Source organism: Benincasa hispida, chromosome 1, assembly GCF_027475165.1.
Source record: "Benincasa hispida cultivar pf3 chromosome 1, pf3_genome.v1.1, whole genome shotgun sequence".
Lineage (NCBI taxonomy): Eukaryota > Viridiplantae > Streptophyta > Magnoliopsida > Cucurbitales > Cucurbitaceae > Benincasa > Benincasa hispida.
The window spans coordinates 57,088,492-57,095,582 of NC_143478.1; positions in this window are offsets into that span (position 1 = coordinate 57,088,492).

Genomic DNA, 7,091 nt, shown 5'->3' on the forward strand with positions numbered 1-7,091 from the left:
TCCGAACAGCGTAGCAACACTCCATTAGCGTTGAGTTACGTTGAAATGTATAAAGAAGCTAATCACATGCAACATCGTGACCTTAACACTACACTGCATCCTACACTAGAAGATAGAATGTTGAGATGCAGAGCAGCGTTGCGATGCTACACTCCAAATATTGAAAAAATTCCACTGTGCATGTGCGCCTGCCCAAAACACATAAGAGTTGCAACATTTGGCCTACGCTTGCCTTACACTTGAGGTTTGATGTAGCAACATTGTTGCAACGTTTTACTCAGCGTCGTCATACTGCGACCTAAGTATATAAGCTTTTCCACGATTTTCGCACAAAAGATTAGATAATTTCACTCGATTTTCTCTCAAGAATTCAATTTCTGCATTTTTCTCTCTCTTTCACTTACCTTTAATGATTTTTCTATAATTTCTGATGTAAATTCTTGATTTCTTTGATAAATTCTTGTTGTAATTCATTATTGGATATTGAATAAACCTACATTGGATTTAGAATCTTTGGCTAATTTTATTTAATTTAATGAATGCTGGAATTTAAACATGTCAATATGTTTAATTTCAAAGAACAAAAACTAAAGCATGCTTGTGTATGATTTCAGTTGCTTAGAATAATTTTTCTCATAGCATTGCATGATTAGTTAAATTCAAGAATAATTGAATTCGTAATCTAGACTTTCCGAACTACTAATTTGATCTTAGTCAAGATTACCTCTTCTTAATGCAAATGCACGATTAATGTGGACGCTATCGAACCCAATTAATTGTGGCATTTAGGATTGATTAAATTATTTAACCATGAAATTAGGTTATGCAAACCCATGCTTTTAGATTGCATAGGTGAAGTGTATAATTAGCAAGAAACTTTATTTGCTTAAATGCCAATGAGTAACCAAGAAAATTAGGAGGATACCTAAACTAGGCTAGATCATCTTAAAAATTGAGTTTCTATCTTTTTGTTTACACATTTACATTCTTGGCTTTACATTCTTGCACGTTTTTTGTCATTTTTACAACAAACCCACCTCCATTTACCACTCGAATTCAAAATTAGGTTAAACAATCATTAGATTCTTTGGGGACGATCCCTTTCTTATCATCTATGCTACATATTAGTATAGGTGGTTAGATTGGAGTTATAAATATATTTGGTCCTTGGAAGTGTGGTAATGACACGCGTTTCGGGGTCGATCAACATAGGAACTCAATCTATTCCCAAGACTAGAATTTTTAATCCTTAGTTACATTTACTCGTGTTTATCTTTATTTCCACATTTTATTTTACATATTTTATTTCTATCGACACCAACCTCCCTCTCCCCCAATTTACCGCTCTAATTAGAGAATTGGGTAAATGAAACACATTTAGCGCTTCCCTAAGGATCGACCACGACTTGCCACTATTGCTACGTTTTTGTAGTAATAATTGCAGAGTTCGGTATAATATAAATTTATTTTGATTGGTTCTTTTTGGGAATAAAACAACACTGGAAAGTGATCACATCATCGACCTCGACCTTGGCCTATGTGCCTAAGTTTCAGTTTAACATATGTCTAATAATTTGTTATTCTTTGTTAAGGATGAGCTCTCAGGTTGCAACCAAATATCTTAATTGCACAAGAATGAAAGTTTTTAGTGAAATACCCAAAGGGGAGCTTAATTGAATTACAAGTGTTAATTTCCCTATCTATATTTTATTTTATTTTTACAATTAACGTGTTGATATATTTTATTACATGAAATTAATTGATATATTTATCAATTATTATTTTTAATTTTAGAAATTATTTTTTTGTTATAATTTGTGATTAAAGTTGCTAGAATTATTTCGTAGTAATTAATTCCTCATATTTGTTTATATGGATTGGTTTAGTTTAAATTTTGCATATTTACTATTTTATGTTCATTTTAAATAGAGTTTCTATGCCAAATTTTAGACAAAGGAAAGTGTATCTGACCTTCACATGACACCAATAGTGAATTTATTCAAAGAGGAGAAAAACGTGGCCTGCAAAAGAGAAAACCCTACACTGGTGTGGTGCTTGCCACATACACTTTGATGCTTAAGTTAGAGAGTGAAAGAATGTGGAAGCCAGAGAGTTTGAGAGTAGGACTCTAGTTACCTCATATGAAGTTATAATGTTGAACTTACAGAGAAAGTGGAGCCAGGTAGTTCCCTAGGGTTTCGAAATTGCTTTAGGATAACTAGATATCCTACCAGATCAAAGGGTGTGCCTAGTTTCATGTTTAGTTAGAATCAGCCTCGGCCTTGGCGAAGGTTGAACATCTTCCTTAGGCCATATTTTAGGCCTAAAATGTTATCTTGGGACGGAACATGGGATATGCCCCATTAACTATTTTGCGGCCAAGGCCGGGCACATAAATATGGGGTTTAGCACAAACTAACCTTCTCTTCTAAGCTCATTTTCAGCTTAATTAGAGTGTTACGTTTTGCCCCAACTTTGTTATTTTCTCGACCTTTTTCTTCAATTCTTATTTTCTGCCAATTACACCCTTCAGTCCAAAATCACCTATAACATAGAGTGTGTCGCAATTGTTATTATCTAACTTCTTGTTTATTTTAAGGGCGAGTTTGATTGCATGAAATATGGTTTGAATTGATTGTTTGTAAAAAAAAATGTATTAATTTAGTTAAATGAGTCCATATTAAGGAATCACTTTAGATCAAAATACTATTTTAACCATAGTACTTTGAAGTTTATTTAATTTAGTCCATGTACTTTCAATTGTTCAATTTTAGTCCATGTACGTTCAATAAATCTTAAACATAGTCTTCACTGCTAGTTTATTGTTGGTTTTATTTTTAAAAAGAGTTTTTTTTGTTATCTATTAACATTTCTACTATAATTTTTGAAAACATATTCACATATTATATTTCCTTGCATGAAATTATTATTATTACAAAACCAACTTCGGTAATAATTAACTTTAAAGGACTAAATTCACGATTTATTGAAAGTAAAGAGACGAAAATTGGACAATTGAAAGTATACAAACAAAAATTGAACGAACTTTTTCATCTCTTTTGGACTGTATTTGTTCTTGATAGCTCTCCAAATGAGCTACCTTTCTTGGACTAAATCGTGCTAGTTCCGGTGAATTTGTTTATTATAGTTCTAAGATAGGTTATCGAGCATAACAAGCCATAGGAATGTTTTAGATGCAACTCAGGCTAAAACAGAGTAATTAACAAGCAACGAGAGGCAAAACAATAGAACTGTGCAATCGGAGGCATGACGCCACACAAGCGTTATACCGCTGGTCCACAGTGCCATTTATAGAGGTGGTATGCTCAATTTTAGTGGCAAGACTAAGCCGATCTGCAGGTAAGTGGGAGGTGTGTTTTGTTATGTTAATTTTCTAGTTATAGTGGTAAATGAAAGGGGTTTAGTATGGATAGAGATAAATTGCATGAATACAAAGAAAGCGGGTAAATGTAATCTAAGATAGGATAACATAGTTCTAGGAGCAAGAAGGGATTCAAATGTAATTTTGACCATCAGATTCTCTTGAATAATCGTACATTTAATTTATGTGTGCACAAGGACTTGCTTGGCTTAACCAAACTCATTGATGCTACAGGCAACCAACTCTTGTGGTGAAACCAAGCAATCACTCTAATTATCAGTTAAAGCCTAAGGCTCTAATTAAAGTAAATGCTAGGGGTATTCAAATAACCAGAACAACTCGGACTACCCAACCCAAAATATAAGGGTTGGGTTGGGTTAGTTTTGTTTTTGGATGAGTTGGGTTAAACTTTTTCTATTTTTGTTGAGTTGAGTTGGGTCGTGGGTTGGCTTAAAAGAATTTGGGTTGACCCAACTTAACCCGAATTATATATATATAAATAAAATATACTATATATATTTTTCTTTGTTTAAAATTTGATTACTTTGTATTGATTAATTTATGAATTTTAAATATTTTTCTTTTAAAATTGTTATGATATTTGTCTTTATTTGAAGTTTGCAATAAATATTTTAGATATTTGATATTTAGCATTTGAATTTTATGAGATTTTAGTTATTTGTCATGTATTGTATATAAATTTACATATTTTTAATTAAAAACAAAAAAAAAAGTTATGACCAAACAACCCAACCCAACCAAACCCAGCCCGAATTGTGTTGGATTGGGTTAGAGACTTTATTTGGATTCTTTGAGTTGCCAACCCAACAAACCCGAATTTTCGGACTGGTCCAAAAAATACCTTCAACTCAACCCAACCCAATCCATGTACACCCCTACTAAATGCTTTTGTCATATTGGGTCCGATAGCGGCCATTTAGAACTAACACATTTACATTTAGGATTAGGATTCTATTATGTGATTAACCAATCAAGATAGCCTGATTAATTAACCAAGTTGCCTTTGAACCTAGGTTTAACATGTATTTTAAGGTTTATGGTTAGACTATATTCCTTAGCATATAGGATTCAATCTTTACTATTGAGCAATTTAAGCTAGACAAGCAAGAAGGAACGAGCAAGCCTAAAATCTATAGCTAAGACATACATTCAAGGTAAGGGATCAATCCATACATGAATATATATCTAATGAAACATGACTCTAAGAAAATAAACCAAGATGCATTAGTCCAGTCAAAAGAAATCTCATGAAATTACATGATTCCTTGCTCAGAAAAACTAGAAAATCCTTTTATCTCAACAATCTGTAAACAAGATGAAGAAGAGAAGGAGCAACCAATGTATGATCACAACCCATATTATAAAAATCCTAAGCTAAAAGGAGGAAGAAAAGCAAAGGGAAGAACATAGCTCTCGACCTCCATAAGTCCCCATAGTTCTTGACCTCTATGAGTCTCCACCTAAAAAAAACCCCTAGAAAATGAAGTTCCCTTTATAAAAATCATGGTAGCGTCACAGTGCTCTAACCTTCGAGGCCTTTCTGCCGCAGTAAAAAATATTTGAAAAGTGCTTTCTTTGCTTCTTATTTAGAGTTATTTTTATTAGATCTAATGTGTTTTCTAGAGTTTTTTGCTAGTGTTTGTTAGAGAACTATCAAGAAAACAAGTGTCGGAAGTCAAAAGAACTAAATCGGGCAAAATTTCCAAGGAAAAGTAAAGAAAGAGTGAAAGTTGCCAAGAAAATAGAGCAGTGTTGCGATGTTGATCTTGTCACCTAGGATGGAAGCTATCAAAATTGGGCATTGTGCAATGCTGCGATGCTATGCACTAGTGTCGCGAAACTCTATTATAGTGTCGCTTGGCGCTGTGGCAACCATACATGGTTGAGGGCCTTCAGTAGGGAAGCGTCGTGGCACTACATTAGAATTCCATGATGCTAGATTTCCGTTTTTGAAAGATTTAACAGTTTTGAAAATTTTCCTCTATAAATCCTAGGATTTTTCAACAACTTTCATCACAAAATTCCACAGCCCTAAAGTGAGTTTTTGCTGCAAAAGAGAGTAGAGAGTGTGAGGAATTTATTTTGGGGTCCGTTCAAGTTCTTGAGGTGAAAATCAAGAAGTCCTTGTAGGATTCAAGAGCCAACGAAACGCTTCGACAATAGTTTTTCCTCATTTTCGCTATTTTCTTTAATGCTTATACTTGCAAATTTGTTTGAAAATATATGTTTGAGAGCTATGAGTGGATGAACTCTTTAATTTTAGGGGTGGATGAATTTACTTATGAATTTAAGTTAATATTTAGTGCTTTCATATATATTGTCAAATAGTGTGTTTTTCAATGTTATTATGCCTTAATACCTATTAATTGGCCTTCAATGAATGTTAGTTAGATGTTCAATTTGATGGATTTCATGTCTAACTAGAACTATAACATTGAATCATTGTTAATATCTCATGAAAGTAGTTAGGATAATAATGAAAGTTGTTAACGATGTTGCTTAATGCCATGGTTCATAATTTAGTTTCAAGAAATTAGTTATCATTTAAGTTGCATGAAAAAAGATTGTTTTTAATAGAAGATAAACTGGATTTTAGTTTTTAGACTTAAGCATATTGTTTATATAAGATTCCATGAATAATCTAAGTATGACTTAATGAAATATGTAATAAAATCTACACCCTAAAACACTTTATCTTGAATTTTAACACTTGTCTTTTAACTATTGTTTTCAAAATCAAAATTTAAATTCAATTTCCAAACCTAAGCTAGAATTGACACGATTCAAAAATATATAAACAAAACGTTGACATTTGATCCCTAAGGACAATGGTCGATCCTTCAAGATCGTTTACTATATTGTTATCTGACGCATACACTTGTGCTCACATCAATAGCTCTCCAAATGAGTTATCTTTCTTTGCCTAAATCGTGCTAATTCCCGTGAATTTAATGTTTATTCTAGTACTTAACAGGTTATCGAGCAGAAGAAACCATCTAGATGTTCCAGATGCAATTCAGGCTAAAATAGAGTAGTTAGCAAGCAACAAGAGACAAAACGATGGAATCATGCAATAGAAGGCACGACATTGTGTAAGCGCTACAAAGCTGGTCTACGATGCCATTCACAGAGGCAGTCTGTTAAAAATAGAATTGATTATATTTAGTTTCTTGTTGCTAGTCTTTAGGGTTGCTATTCTTTGTGCTAGTCTTGTGCTATTTTTTTTGGGTTGTTAGTTTGTTATTTATGGTGTACTTTGAGCCTATATAAGGTCTAATTGGAATGAAATTCAAGTACTAAAGTTTTATATCACTTCCTCTCTTTTACTAGTTCTCTCCATTTTTTTCTATCAGTGGTATTAGAGCCCGGTTGTGGCATCTTTTTTCTTAGCCATTAAACCAACTCTCATTCCTTTATCTTCTACAATAGCTAGCAAGCATAGACAATGACATCAGACAACTATGTGCAACCAACAATTCCTTGCTTTGATGGTCATTATGATCATTGAGCATGTTGATGGAAAATTTATTATGGTGCAAAGAGTACTGGACCATTGTTGAAGCATGAGTTAATCAACAAGCTGCTGGAGTTGTCTTGTCAGAAGCTAACTAAAAGAAGCTAGAGGAACGGAAATTAAAGGATCTCAAGGCAAATAATTATTTATTCCAAGCCATTGATCGTGCCATCT